This window comes from Schistocerca cancellata, chromosome 2 (assembly GCF_023864275.1).
Source record: "Schistocerca cancellata isolate TAMUIC-IGC-003103 chromosome 2, iqSchCanc2.1, whole genome shotgun sequence".
NCBI classification, from domain to species: domain Eukaryota; kingdom Metazoa; phylum Arthropoda; class Insecta; order Orthoptera; family Acrididae; genus Schistocerca; species Schistocerca cancellata.
This window is the reverse complement of record NC_064627.1, coordinates 297,287,209-297,303,965: the sequence shown is the minus strand read 5'-3', so window position 1 is coordinate 297,303,965 and position 16,757 is coordinate 297,287,209.

Sequence of the window (16,757 nt, the reverse complement as noted above, 5' to 3'; positions counted from 1 at the left end):
GAACACAATACAAAGGAACAGTTTACACAAGATACAGGTCCAATGGAGAGAACCAAGTCTATGTGCAGTCACTAATGAAAAGTGTGTGTCCAGTGTCTCACAATTGACTTACCTTGCTCAGTCCATCAAGAGAAAAAATCTTCTGGAATGTGGAATGAATCACTAAATAAACTAACAAAAGATAAGCAACTCTTAGAAACCTTATGTGAGCCCTGCCTGAACAACACTATCACTATACTGTTCAATAATACTTGTGCTTATGCCAGCTAAATGTAACCTTCTAAAGTAGTAGAAAAGCTGCTACTTTGAAAAAAGGCTGCTAGTTCCTCACCACGTGGAGGAGGCAGACAAGTACAATGGAAAGATTGCTAAACACGTACATTTTCAGGCAAAAAAAGTCCTTCTTTTGAAATAGAACACACACACACACACACACACACACACACACGTATTCACACAAGCACCACCCACAAACACATGATCACTGTCTCCCAAGACCAGGACATGCCACCTCTATGTAGTGAAATAGCAATCTCTCCTTTTTATACTGTTGGCATTCCACCCTGAAATTTCAATTGTTTGATTTTGCTACTTAGTTATATTAAATAATTGCTGTTTACATTTTAGTAACACCTAGCTTAATACATTAGTATGTGGGAAAGCTTGTATGATGATGTGACAGAAGAAGACACAGAAGTTGATACAGAAGAAATAGGGGACCGAATATTAGAATCAGAATTTAAAAGAGCTTTGGAAGACTTACAATTGAAGAAGGTGGAAGGGATGGATAACATTCAAAAGAAGTTTCTAAAATCACCGGGGGAAGTGGCAACAAAATGAGTACTCACATTGGTGTGCAGAATGTATGAGTCTGGTGATATACCATCTGACTTCTGGAAAGACATCATCCACACAATTCCAAACACTGCAAGAGCTGCCAAGTGTGAAAATTACTGCACAATCAGCTCAACAGCAAATGTATCGAAGTTGCTGACAAGAATAGCATACAGAAGAATGGAAAATAAAATTGAGGATTGTTAGATGATGATCATTGAAGGTAAAGGCACCAGAGAGGCAATTCCAGTGTTGCATTTGAAAATGGAAGCATGGCCAAAGAAAAATCAAGACATGTTCCTAGGATTTGTTGATCTGGAAAAAGCATTCAACAGTTTCAAATAGTGCAAGGTTCTCAAAATTCTGAGAAAAATAGAGGTAATATGTAGCAAAAAAAGGGTGATGAACAATGTATACAAGAACCAAGAGGGAACAATAAGAGTCGAAGACCAAGACAAAAGAGTGGAAGACAGGAATGCAGTCTTTCACCCCTACTTGCAGTCTGTACACTGAAGAAGCAATGACTGAAATAAAAGAAAGATCCAAGAGTGGAATTAAAATTCAGGATGAAAGCATATCAATGATAAGATTTACTGATGACAATACCACCCTCAGTGAAAGTGAAAAGGAATTATAGGATTTTCTGAATGGAATGAACAGTTTAATGAGTACAGAATATGGACTGAGGTTAAATCAAAGAAAGAAAGAAGTAATGAGAAGTACTAGAAATGAGAACAGAGAGAAACCTAACATCAGCATCAGTGATCACAAAGTAGATGAAGTTAAGGAATTCTGCTACCTAGGCAGCAAGATAACCATGATGGTCAGACCAAGGAGGACATAAGAAAACTGCAGAGGAAGACAGAATGAATAAGAAGTAAATAAATAGCTGAGACAAAATTGAGAAGTGAAATGATTTGCAAAAAGTCAAGCTAATGTAAACTTCAAAATAAAATAACAACAGAAGCATTATGAAAGGTAATGAAGTAAGTGTTTCTTTATTCCTACACTCAATATGCCAAGTTAATGCATTGTTACTCATATGCTGAAAGACTTGGTTAACAATCAATGTTTGTCTTATGAACAAGTGTAAGATGACACCATAAAGTAGCCCAATGTTCATCTAGCGGGGCTACATAATTAATTCAAATTATCAAATAGACACGGAAAATATCAATACAGCAGGACCTGATTATATGTAGCAAAATCCATTTACAATTTACACATTTCTCTAACAACAGAAAATTAGCAGACAGCATATGATACGCAAGGGACTCAAGCCTCTTTACAAAGGAGTCCTAATTTTGTTTGGAGAGGGATCTCAACAAGTGTTGACCTGGAGAGAATGATGCATGTGTTCAAATCTACATGAAATCATTGAAAGTTTTTTTTTTTTTTTTTTTTTTTTTTTTTTTTTTTTTTTTTTTTGATATGTCACCTTTCTTGAAGAGTACACACCAGTACCCTACACAATGTTTAAATATCTATGACTCATGTACAGAAGTCAACTTGTAGTGCAGGCAACATATGTTTCTAATCTTTAAGGTCAATAGGCAGCTCTGCTACCTATTTGTGAAGGCAGCTGCATGAAAACTGCTAAAATGAGCCATCCCTGTCCATATTGAGGTCACTCAACAGCTATCTATGTCGATGGATTTATGTTATTAGTATGTTAGTCTCTGTGTGTGCCACTGGGAGACAGTTCTTTGTTTTTGATGGTTTGATTAGCAAATTTGTTCTCAAATGATTTACCACTGAACTATACTCCACCATAATCATATAATAAATAAAGACAAATGCTTCCCAGTGATAAATGGGATCTGTTTTATTTGCTAGATGGCAGCTCACAAATAAATATCAGGGAGGAAATAAAAGAAAATACCAATTCTGCAGTCAGAACCACAGTGGTGATTTCTGAGATGGAAATAGCTAAACACAGTAGAAATACCATCACAGAGTAGACAGAAACTGTTGAATATGTTCCTTAAGTTCCGCATAGTATAAAAACATTTTGATCCAGCAAATATTTGGAAGTATGGACAGCAAGAGCACCACTAATAGAACATGGTAAGGAAATAATTCATAGTATCTTTATTGGTAAAAATCTTGCATTTTGTGCCACATTGTATCAAAACTATAGATGTTCCTTAATATCATCCAAAAAGTGAGCAAGAATTACAAGCACTTCTGTTGAATTATAAATGCTACAACTACAGCCATGACATTTCCTGGTTAGTATCAGTGTTTTCTGGCATCGGTTGTTTACTGCTCTACTCAGGTAGGTAGCAGAAGTTTCCTGTCACTTGGCACATAGTGACATAGCTATCGGTGGAAAAAATGGCAGTTCTGAGTGGTCAGTAAAGACTAAATTCATGCAATGTACGACTGACTACAAACATATTCCAAAACACAGCAAGGTCACTGTAAGCATACTAGATCAGTCAAGATAAATACCTAAAGAGAGAAACCATCCAACAAGTGATACCCAAACATTGTATCAAATCATAAAGTCCAAAGAGTCCAAGAGATAACAGGCAAGTAGTTGTATGTGACCACATGCACATATTTAATTGCAGAACTCTGCCAGAGGGTGCGTCCATGGTACTCACTGCTTGTGCCATCTATGGAGTTGCAAGTTACTGTTATTAGATGCTAATCACAGTATTAAAGTCCCCTTATCAGTATTGCAGTTGGGCAGGGATTCTTTGTCAGATATAAGAAGTCAGAGCTGTACAGTGCCTGAGTGCTGAAGCAGAAACACTGCACAAGTCACTTTGAATGCTGCATATGACAGCTCTGTACAAGACCTTGGCACACACAACCTTATCATGATTGCCTGTAGATATAGCATGGAACTGAAAATCATCATGCAGTCAGTTTATTCTGAATGAGAAGAAGAAAAAACTATCCAAGAAAATGGTGGGTACCCACATAGAAAGTAATATTTATATGAGCTCAAAATCTGGAAAATGGTGTGGCCAGCATGGTTATAGGCAGTATTCCAGCTAACCAGATGAGAGATGATTTTGAATAATGTTTTGCTTGTGATTTGTCCCCACTGAAATTCTTAGAAGAGTTACAAAGTGACCTCTGAAGACAATCAACACAGAATACAGTCTAATGTGTTTACATCCTTATCAACACATATGACATTGGCATGATGCTTGTGCTACTCCTTTAGCTGATCATCCTTCTTGTTAAGGTTGAAAATTGTGTTCTGTTTTTTAATCCATTGGATGCAATGTTTGGTAAATAGGGATTTCATTGCTTGCTTGTAGAAATATTAAACAGCCAATCAGTTGCAAAACTGAAGGTTTATTCAGACCCCTTTGCTGTGGTTTCTATGTAAATAAAACGTATTCTTCAGAAGAAAATAGTGACAAGTGGGTTACATGTTGTGGCAGGGGTACATTAGAATATAGCTGAAAGGTCAAATATAAAATTACATCTGCATAACAATTAATATCTGTGCAACATGCCTGTTGTCATTTGGCCTTTCCCCACCAACGTACAACTAGTGCACTACATTTCGTATTTCCTCACCAGTGTACAGCTACACCAAGTGACAACAACCAGGTTGTCCATGTTTTAATTGTTATGGAGGTGAAATTTCATACCTGACTGACGCCTTTCAGCTATATTTAATGTACCTCCATGACAACATGTAACCCTGTTGTCACTGTTTCCTGCCGGAGAAGAAATTTTTGTAAACATTGAAACCATGGTATTCAATCTGTATATTGAGCAAGCAGTAAAGTAAATAAAAGAAAAATTTGAAGTAGGAATTACAATCCACGGATAAGAAATAAAAACATTGAGGTTCACCGATGACATTGTAATTATGTCAGAGACAGCAAAGGACTTGGAAGAGCTGTTGAACAGAATGGACAGTGTCTTGAAAGGAGGGTATAAGATGAACACCAACAAAAGCAAAACAAGGATAATGGATTGTAGTCAAATTAAATAGGATGATGCTGAGGGAATTAGATTAGGAAATGACACGCTTAAAGTAGTAAAGGAGTTTTGCTATTTAGGGAGCAAAATAACTCATGATGGTCGAAGTAGAGAGGATATAAAATGTAGACTGGCAATGGCAAGGAAAGTGTTTCTGAAGAAGAGAAATTTGTTAACATCGAGTATAGATTTAAGTGTCAGGAAGTCGTTTCTCAAAGTATTTGTATGGAGCGTAGCCATATATGGAAGTGAAACGTGGACAATAAATAGTTTAGATAAGAAGAAAATAGAAGCTTTTGAAATGTGGTGCTATGAAGAATGCTGAAGATTAGGTTGGTAGATCACGTAACTAATGAGGAGGTATTGAATAGAATTGGGGAGAAGAGAAATTTGTGGCACAACTTGACTAGAAGAAGGGATCGGTTGGTAGGACATATTCTGAGGCATCAAGGCATCACCAATTTAGTATTGGAGGGCAGCATGGAGGGTAAAAATCGTAGAGGGAGACCAAGAGATGAATACACCAAGCAGATTCAGAAGGATGAAGGTTGCAGTAGGTACTGGGAGATGAAGAAGCTTGCACAGGATAGAGTAGCATGGAGAGCTGCATCAAACCAGTCTCTGAACTGAAGACCTCAACAACAACAACATTTAAATTTCACGGAAGAACACCTTTTTCATCTGTCACATTTCTGTTGATCTGACAACAAGTCACCACTTCATATCGAATAGACCAGATCATCATCAGCAAAGTCACTCTGCCAATCAAATCATGCCTGAAGGTCACCAGCGACTGAGGGCTCTTGGAGCTGCAGCTGCTGCAAAACAGAGATCTCTTCTGTTCCAAGTCACTACCTAGAGTAGAGACTAAATGGCTTAGTCTTCTTTACCTTTTCACATCCCTTGTGCTCTGAGATGTGTCTGGGGCTTCCTAGTGCCTACCCTTGCCCCTGGCAATCCTCACCAAGTAGTCCTCGTGAGAAAATAAACAGATATGGTTTCTTGTTTATGAATATGGGTGTGTTATTTAGAAGCCCACACCACTTTTAAATCCTCGATACAGCTCTACCCACCAAGTAGATGTGCAGGTCTTTCCGCCTATTTATTAGCTATATGTTACTTGTAATTACATTGACAGCCAACTGCCAGTTCTTACACCAAGCTTCAGTCCCCTGCAGGTCTTCTTGCATCTCACTACTGTTTTCTGACATTGTAACTTTCCTATGTACAACAGCATCATCCACAAACTGCTATGCCAACAAGTGCAGCAGGTGTCAACAGCAACCTTGCACAACAGATGTAATGGTGATGGTATTCCAGTCCACGCAAGGTGGAAATTCAAACCATCTATCTTTCTAGCAGATCGACAGAGGGCGCCACCAGTGGCTGGGTCAGCAGCAGCACCAAGGCGTGTGCACAGCCCAAGCTATTTCCTACTTCTACAGATACTAAATCTGAAACAATCAAACAGAAGTATTACACTGTGAGACAACTGTTTAGGCCTGCGCTGTGATGGCAGCTAGCAGTTCCAGTGCAACCAGCCGCATTGGGGAGACATTGCCTAGATGATATGCTACCACGATCAACTCTCCTACTCTTCACCATCACTGTGAAGTAGGACTGGCCAAACAGGGCACCACCAAGTGGAGAGGAAGTGGTGTTCTGTTCTGCTACACCTCCTATACTTCCGAAGTGTTGGACTTAGTGACAATATTACAAAACACATTCCGACAGACTTTAGAGGGATTATTTTTTGGAACTCAGATTATTTGAGCATTCATGCAGCCAAGAAAGCTTTTCTTTTTGTTCTTCAGAAGTTAGTTATTGTGTTCATCCGAAATCTGAGAGTCTACATCTTGTGTTGCAAAGAAAACTGCTTAATCAGTATTCCCGGTGAATGTTTCGTGTGATAATAACCAAAGGAAGGGACATAACATGAACAGCCTCAAAGAGCTTCTGTTCATGATATACACGAATGAGCTGGTGGATAAGAGTCCCAGTCCCTTGGGTACTCCTGATATTGCTTTTAGATCTGATAATAGTGTCACTTTATGAACAATATATTGAGTTTCACCTTCTTGTAAGCAAATATATTGAGTTTTTTCTCCTTATAAGCCGTGAATCTAGTCCCAAAGTTGGTTCAATATTCCTTAAGCTTATATTATTTTCTTCGAGTAAGTGGCAGTAGTGCCCTAGCACAAACAAGTCAGGTTGAGGTATCATAGATCGATCATATGCATGTCACTGCTAGCAATAGAAACACAAGTTTCCGACAGACGCTGATAGCGGTTGCACGGGGACCTGGTGTATCCAATGATGCACGCCAGCTGAACCATGCCTTCAGCAGCTCTGACTACGAGCACCCTCTGCCGCCGCAATATAGGAGGGCCAGCGGCAGCTACACAGCCCATCCTCAGTTGCAGTCTTTGGCAATCTTCAGTCTTAATCAGCCTTTGACATCTTACTTGTGCATTAGTACCAGGAGCCTCACACTGCATGATGCTCTAGTTTTCTTCTTTTAATAGCTGGACTCTATAGCTGTTTGTTCTTGTGTAAAATTTGCAATGTTTGGAGATAGCTATAAGTAAAGTAAAACTTCTGTTTATTGTATTTATGTGCTCACTAATGATTTCTGCTCCTGTCCAGCTTCCCTATGATGACAGCTTCAGCACCATTCTGCTACCCACCTCTCCTTAATGTTATGTACGGAGTAGTACACAACACAGATGGCTTGAAATGATTCTCTTAAACACATATACAGGCAAGATCTTTTCTGTTCCTCAGAAATTTGTATGCCATTTCCCAATGAGCATTCTTCTTCCTGTTTTCTGTTTGTTGTGGTTGTTACTCACCAATAAGAGAGGTAGGAACAGACGATTCAGTTACTAACATATCTACTTCCACCCTACAGCCATCTTTATATGTCAAAGTAATATGGTCAAACTTATGACACAATGTTGGACATAGGGAATAAAACATTTTAGTCAAAGGAAGCCTGCTCTAAGGTACTGCAGTAACACTGGTGTGTTGAAAGTTAATGCAAAGGTGGCAGTCTTTTTCAACAAGTTCATTGACCTTTTATGTCACATGGGTGGCTTCTTCTCTCTCTCTCTCTCTCTCTCTCTCTCTCTCTCTCTCTCCACATCTGCTGTATCTATACCCACTGTTTCAAGGTGCACCACTCCACATTTACTAAAATTCAGTGTTAAGTGTACTGACTCTTTAATTGGAAATTCTTGAGTTGTATTTTACAGCTTGGGGGCACACAGACAGTTTCATTATTGGTTTCAATTTCCTAGTAAGTCATTGTCAGATAATTTGAATCCATTACATAATTACTGATCAACAAGTTACAATGTAACAAATTCAGATCATCTGATGACGACTTACTAAGAGATCAAGACTGGTAATGAAACTATTTTTGGGACCCAAGGCTGTAAAACTCAATATAAAACTTTTGTTACAACAAGGTCACTGTGTACCATTTAGGCAGTATGACTAGTTTTTGTAACTTTCACTGGGTACCCACCAGACTTTTTACTCACCATTAAGTTTTTTCCTTGTTGAGCTGTTGCAGTGCCAACAAGGGCACCATTTTTGCCTCAACTCAGCAGATTTCGTTACACTGGCCAAACTCTGTAAAACTTTGCTAATACATAAAGAAGAGATATTTTCAAAGTACCACCTTTCAACTTTTATAACTATGCTCACATGCTGTATTGAGGAATGTATTGTTACCATTCCAAATGAACCCTGATTTGGAACTCTTTGTCTTTTGAACATTTGTACCCGACAGCTGTACATCTCTCATAGTGACTGTGTTTCTTATTTGGAAATTGAGGACCATTTTGTTCACACTATAACCAAGGTATCTAATTTCATTCAAGCAGAAGCCAAACTGAACATTGTCCCTTATCAACTGTCACACACACAGCCACCCATCCAATCAGTGGATAGCCTATCTTGAGTGTGCAAACTTTTGTTGCTACCCTGTGTGAGATGCCCACACTAGACTCAAACTGCCAGTAGTCTGCCTCAAAACAAAAAGATTTTACCATCCAGGCTAACTCATCATTGTAGGCTCCAAGACCTTCAGTGTGTAAATATATTTCTCTGTTATCAGCAAACACCTAATACCCAGTTTCCACTCCAACCTTTATCTACATCACTAACCACTTATTTGACACTCTTGTTACTATTGACACCAATATTTAAAATGTACCAGATGGTTACAATTAAAGTGCAGCTACTCACAGAGATCAAGCATGGGCTGTAACTATCAAAACTCGGTGGTATGCTAATGTGTTAATGTTGTACCAATTTACACTGGAAAACAAAGTAGTTCCAACTGTGTCCAATAATGTACATCTGGCACTGTACATTGTTTGTATGATGGTATGACATCCACACTGTCATTTGACAAGCCGAAATGTGAGTTAACAGTATGGCTACCAAGAAGAGAGACTGTGCACTGTTAGTAAAACTGTTTTATGTGAGCTGCAGCAATTACACTGACAAATTGTGAGAGTATTGCCAACAGAAAGGTCTGAGGAGAGGCCTAGTGTCATTAAATTCTTTAAAGAAGATGACAGTGAAATTCAAAAACACGGGTGAGCTTTTTGTGGCACTTAGAAGAGGCGTCCTATAATGGTGGAACTTATTAACAAAGTGGTTGTTGCCATAACTGACCATGCAGCAAATAGTGCTACTGCTTGTGCAGTGTCATGAGGATTGTCTGTCCCATGCTCAACAGTACGGAAAGTTTTGTGGTCCATTTTACACTAGTACCTGTACAAGATCCAAATGGTGCAGCAACTAAAACCTCATAATAAGCAGCGTTCTGGATTTACTCTTCGGTTTCTGGTATGGATTGAAGTTGACGACATGTGACCAGGCAATATTCTATGGAGTGATGGGGTACATTTTACACTGCAGAATGCAGTGAATGCACAGAACTGCTAAATTTGTTAGACTGTTAAACCACTTGTTGTGCGCAAAGTGGCATTCCGCCCGCTGTACATGACTGTGTGACGTACATTCACAAGCAACTTTATTCTCAGTCCATTTTTCTTTCAAGAGAATACACCCAGAAGGCCTGTTAGGTGTAATGTGACATCTACATCTACATCTACATTTATACTCCGCAAGCCACCCAACGGTGTGTGGCGGAGGGCACTTTACGTGCCACTGTCATTACCTCCCTTTTCTGTTCCAGTCGCGTATGGTTCGCGGGAAGAACGACTGTCTGAAAGCCTCTGTGCGCGCTCTAATCTCTCTAATTTTACATTCGTGATCTCCTCGGGAGGTATAAGTAGGGGGAAGCAATATATTCGATACCTCATCCAGAAACGCACCCTCTCGAAACCTGGCGAGCAAGCTACACCGCGAAGCAGAGCGCCTCTCTTGCAGAGTCCGCCACTTGAGTTTGTTAAACATCTCCGTAACGCTATCACGGTTACCAAATAACCCTGTGACGAAACGCGCCGCTCTTCTTTGAATCTTCTCTATCTCCTCCGTCAACCCGATCTGGTACGGATCCCACACTGATGAGCAATACTCAAGTATAGGTCGAACGAGTGTTTTGTAAGCCACCTCCTTTGTTGATGGACTACATTTTCTAAGGACTCTCCCAATGAATCTCAACCTGGTACCCGCCTTACCAACAATTAATTTTATATGATCATTCCACTTCAAATCGTTCCGCACGCATACTCCCAGATATTTTACAGAAGTAACTGCTACCAGTGTTTGTTCCGCTATCATATAATCATACAATAAAGGATCCTTCTTTCTATGTATTCGCAATACATTACATTTGTCTATGTTAAGGGTCAGTTGCCACTCCCTGCACCAAGTGCCTATCCGCTGCAGATCTTCCTGCATTTCGCTACAATTCTCTAATGCTGCAACTTCTCTGTATACTACAGCATCATCCGCGAAAAGCCGCATGGAACTTCCGACACTATCTACTAGGTCATTTATATATATTGTGAAAAGCAATGGTCCCATAACACTCCCCTGTGGCACACCAGAGGTTACTTTAACGTCTGTAGACGTCTCTCCGTTGATAACAACATGCTGCGTTCTGTTTGCTAAAAACTCTTCAATCCAGCCACACAGCTGGTCTGATATTCCATAGGCTCTTACTTTGTTTATCAGGCGACAGTGCGGAACTGTATCGAACGCCTTCCGGAAGTCAAGAAAAATAGCATCTACCTGGGAGCCTGTATCTAATATTTTCTGGGTCTCATGAACAAATAAAGCGAGTTGGGTCTCACACGATCGCTGTTTCCGGAATCCATGTTGATTCCTACATAATAGATTCTGAGTTTCCAAAAACGACATGATATTCGAGCAAAAAACATGTTCTAAAATTCTACAACAGATCGACGTCAGAGATATAGGTCTATAGTTTTGCGCATCTGCTCGACGACCCTTCTTGAAGACTGGGACTACCTGTGCTCTTTTCCAATCATTTGGAACCTTCCGTTCCTCTAGAGACTTGCGGTACACGGCTGTTAGAAGGGGGGCAAGTTCTTTCGCGTACTCTGTGTAGAATCGAATTGGTATCCCGTCAGGTCCAGTGGACTTTCCTCTGTTGAGTGATTCCAGTTGCTTTTCTATTCCTTGGACACTTATTTCGATGTCAGCCATTTTTTCGTTTCTGCGAGGATTTAGAGAAGGAACTGCAGTGCGGTCTTCCTCTGTGAAACAGCTTTGGAAAAAGGTGTTTAGTATTTCAGCTTTACGCTTGTCATCCTCTGTTTCAATGCCATCATCATCCCGGAGTGTCTGGATATGCTGTTTCGAGCCACTTACTGATTTAACGTAAGACCAGAACTTCCTAGGATTTTCTGTCAAGTCGGTACATAGAATTTTACTTTCGAATTCACCGAACGCTTCACGCATAGCCCTCCTTACGCTAACTTTGACATCGTTTAGCTTCTGTTTGTCTGAGAGGTTTTGGCTGCGTTTAAACTTGCAGTGAAGCTCTCTTTGCTTTCGCAGTAGTTTCCTAACTTTGTTGTTGTACCACGGTGGGTTTTTCCCGTCCCTCACAGTTTTACTCGGCACGTACCTGTCTAAAACGCATTTTACGATTGCCTTGAACTTTTTCCATAAACACTCAACATTGTCAGTGTCGGAACAGAAATTTTCGTTTTGATCTGTTAGGTAGTCTGAAATCTGCCTTCTATTACTCTTGCTAAACAGATAAACCTTCCGCCCTTTTTTTATATTCCTATTAACTTCCAAATTCAGGGATGCTGCAACGGCCTTATGATCACTGATTCCCTGTTCTGCAGTTACAGAGTCGAAAAGTTCGGGTCTGTTTGTTACCAGTAGGTCCAAGATGTTATCTCCACGAGTCGGTTCTCTGTTTAATTGCTCGAGGTAATTTTCGGATAGTGCACTCAGTATAATGTCACTCGATGCTCTGTCCCTACCACCCGTCCTAAACATCTGAGTGTCCCAGTCTATATCTGGTAAATTGAAATCTCCACCTAAGACCATAACATGCTGAGAAAATTTATGTGAAATGTATTCCAAATTTTCTCTCAGTTGTTCTGCCACTAATGCTGCTGAGTCGGGGGGTCGGTAAAAGGAGCCAATTATTAACCTAGCTCGGTTGTTGAGTGTAACCTCCACCCATAATAATTCACAGGAACTATCCACTTCTACTTCACTACAGGATAAACTACTACTAACAGCGACGAACACTCCACCACCGGCTGCATGCAATCTATCCTTTCTAAACACCGTCTGTACCTTTGTAAAAATTTCGGCAGAATTTATCTCTGGCTTCAGCCAGCTTTCTGTACCTATAACGATTTCAGCTTCAGTGCTTTCTATCAGCGCTTGAAGTTCCGGTACTTTACCAACGCAGCTTCGACAGTTTACAACTACAATACCGATTGCTGCTTGGTCCCCGCATGTTCTGACTTTGCCCCGCACCCGTTGAGGCTGTTGCCCTTTCTGTACTTGCCCGAGGCCATCTAACCTAAAAAACCGCCCAGCCCACGCCACACAACCCCTGCTACCCGTGTAGCCGCTTGTTGCGTGTAGTGGACTCCTGACCTATCCAGCGGAACCCGAAACCCCACCACCCTATGGCGCAAGTCGAGGAATCTGCAGCCCACAAGGTCGCAGAACCGTCTCAGCCTCTGATTCAGACCCTCCACTCGGCTCTGTACCAAAGGCCCGCAGTCAGTCCTGTCGACGATGCTGCAGATGGTGAGCTCTGCTTTCATCCCGCTAGGGAGACTGGCAGTCTTCACCAAATCAGATAGCCGCCGGAAGCCAGAGAGGATTTCCTCCGATCCATAGCGACACACATCATTGGTGCCGACATGAGCGACCACCTGCAGATGGGTGCACCCTGTACCCTTCATGGCATCCGGAAGGACCCTTTCCACATCTGGAATGACTCCCCCCGGTATGCACACGGAGTGCACTTTGGTCTTCTTCCCCTCCCTTGCTGCCATATCCCTAAGGGGCCCCATTACGCGCCTGACGTTGGAGCTCCCAACTACCAGTAAGCCCACCCTCTGCGACCGCCCGGATCTTGCAGACTGAGGGGCAACCTCTGGAACAGGACAGGCAGCCATGTCAGGCCGAAGATCAGTATCAGCCTGAGTATCAGCCAGAGACAGAGCCTGAAACCGGTTCGTCAGACAAACTGGAGAGGCCTTCCGTTCAGCCCTCCGGAATGTCTTTCGCCCCCTGCCACACCTTGAGACGACCTCCCACTCTACCACAGGTGAGGGATCAGCCTCAATGCGGGCAGTATCCCGGGCAACCACAGTCGTAGCCCGATCGGGGGATGCGTGGGACGAGCTGGCCGTCCCCGACAAACCCCCATCCGGACCCCCACAGTGATGCCCATTGGCAACAGCCTCAAGCTGTGTGACCGAAGCCAACACTGCCTGAAGCTGGGAGCGAAGGGATGCCAACTCAGCCTGCATCCGAACACAGCAGTTGCAGTCCCTATCCATGCTAAAAACTTGTGCAAAGAACGTCTGAACTAATCTACAGAGAGCGCAAACAAATCGACACAAAATTTAAACGGTTATTAAAATACGAGATTGCCTAGTAAATGCAGTAACTTGTGCACTGCTGACACACTGCTCGGCGGCGGAAGGAGACTACGCGAATTTACACTATTCAGGTACTAAAACGCGATGCTACAACTCTCAAATACTATAATACGCCCGAAATTTATGAATTTAACAATGCAAGTACCAAAAACACGCAAATAAATTAAGAATTAAACTATGTAACAAATGAGTGAGCTAGGAGTATACGACTTGCTGCTGCAGCTGCTTATCCAACGGCGGCAGGGAGCACACTGACTGTGACCAACCAACACTGGCCGTTCAAAACAAAAACATAAGACAGACGACTACGCGAATTTACACTATTCAGGTACTAAAACGCGATGCTACAACTCTCAAATACTATAATACGCCCGAAATTTATGAATTTAACAATGCAAGTACCAAAAACACGCAAATAAATTAAGAATTAAACTATGTAACAAATGAGTGAGCTAGGAGTATACGACTTGCTGCTGCAGCTGCTTATCCAACGGCGGCAGGGAGCACACTGACTGTGACCAACCGACACTGGCCGTTCAAAATAAAAACATAAGACAGACGACTACGCGAATTTACACTATTCAGGTACTAAAACGCGATGCTACAACTCTCAAATACTATAATACGCCCGAAATTTATGAATTTAACAATGCAAGTACCAAAAACACGCAAATAAATTAAGAATTAAACTATGTAACAAATGAGTGAGCTAGGAGTATACGACTTGCTGCTGCAGCTGCTTATCCAACGGCGGCAGGGAGCACACTGACTGTGACCAACCGACACTGGCCGTTCAAAACAAAAACATAAGACAGACGACTACGCGAATTTACACTATTCAGGTACTAAAACGCGATGCTACAACTCTCAAATACTATAATACGCCCGAAATTTATGAATTTAACAATGCAAGTACCAAAAACACGCAAATAAATTAAGAATTAAACTATGTAACAAATGAGTGAGCTAGGAGTATACGACTTGCTGCTGCAGCTGCTTATCCAACGGCGGCGGCAGGAATCCTGCATACTCAGTTTGCTGTACAAACAATCAAACAACTCATATTAATGAGTTTTATTACAACAAGACAAGTATAAATACTTAATTTTTATCTGAGAATTCTTGTAGTCCTTTATACATGATCACCGACAAGTGCAATTTCACAGATTTGTCGCAAGCAAAGGGTGACATACAAAATAATCAGTCTTCTTCATAATAGACAAACACAAGTAACACTTCTGGTCCTAGTGACTGCTTCTAACAAAAGTCTGTCAACTGAATTGCAGTGACTGCTGATCTCTAATTGTGCTACATAGAGATTGCTAATGAAGAGGCTGCACTGCATTGTCGAAGCTGCTATCAAAGTGCTGCCACCAGTTGGGTGCAGTGCTTATGTCTTCTTCAGCTAGGGGCCACTGCTGTCGCATTGTTGTCCTGGAGGGAGGTTGCTCAGCATGCGATTGGCTGACCTCTTCTCACAGCCTTCTCTTCTCTGTCATCCCTGACTGGCATGCCAGCACTGACTTTATGCTGGAAACAGAGACATTCTTGCATAGCATGTGATTCCTGTTTTGGAGGATCGCAGCTATGTGGAAACCACGTTTTCATGCAAGATAGGGCAACGCCTCATGTCACTCACACAGTGAAAAATCTGCATAATGGAGCCTTCCATGAATGTGTTATCTCCAGAGGTTTTCAAGATGCAAGATCACCTGATCTGAATCCATGTGACTTTTAGCTCTAGGGATATCTAAAAGAACAGATTTATCACAGACATGTTCAGTCTCTACCTAATCTGTAGCTCTGTATATAGGAACATGTTGCTCACATTACCAAAGTACTGCTGTGAGCCACTGTTGATCACATTGTTTTATGGATGCAGCATCTCGTAAACGTCTCCAGTGTTCATACTGAACAAACTGTGTAAACAGTGGTTAATAATAAAATCAACATTATGCCTTTGTCACTTGTTTGACCTTTTCTGTCCACATCATATTCCTAATACATTGCATATGGAAACATTTATATATGTCTTTCTTGTATTCAGAGTGTCGAATTTGCACCTGGTAGCCAAAATTGGAACTAATTTTTTACAGTGTAAATTGGTTCCACATGAACAATATCTACCAAGTGTCACAGCCATATAACAATTGCAGCCCACACTGGACCTCCATCGGTAGCTGCACTTTAATTATAGCTGCTGGGTACATGGCACATCCGAAGCAAAACGTGTTTTCCTAGCACTTTTCACACTAGAAACTGAAGCAAACATCTCCTTACTGCCCTCATTAATTTCAATTTGAGCAACTATTATTTCACTTTAGAGAATGTAACATACAAACAGATCTCAATACCCTGATACAACCCTGAACATTTATCAGTTTTTACGCCAATGAGTGATTTCTTTAGCTTGTGACCTGAAATGAGAAACTGTTCATCAAATTCTTCTCATATACTCTATCATTCACTTCAACCTCTCAACTAGCAAAACTTACATTATCAAACAATGAAAATTCCAAGTAAGAATATCAACAATGTATGAAAAGACAGATTGCTACCTACCATAAAGAAAACACGTCAAGTTCCAGACAGGCATAATTAAAAGACCACACACACACACACACACACACACACACACACACACAGCATCTTCGGCCAGAATGCAAGCAGCAATCTGGAGGGAGGCGGGGAAGGGTAAGGGATAGTAGTGTATGGGTGGGGGCAGAGACAAACGCTGCCTGGTGGAGTGTGCAAGTACTGGACTGCCAGCAGGTGCAGCAGACAGCTGACAACCAGTATGAAAGGCCACAGCCAAACTGTGGCCAAGAGTAAAGTAGATCACCCTATGGCGCAACACGCAGCTGAACATAACAC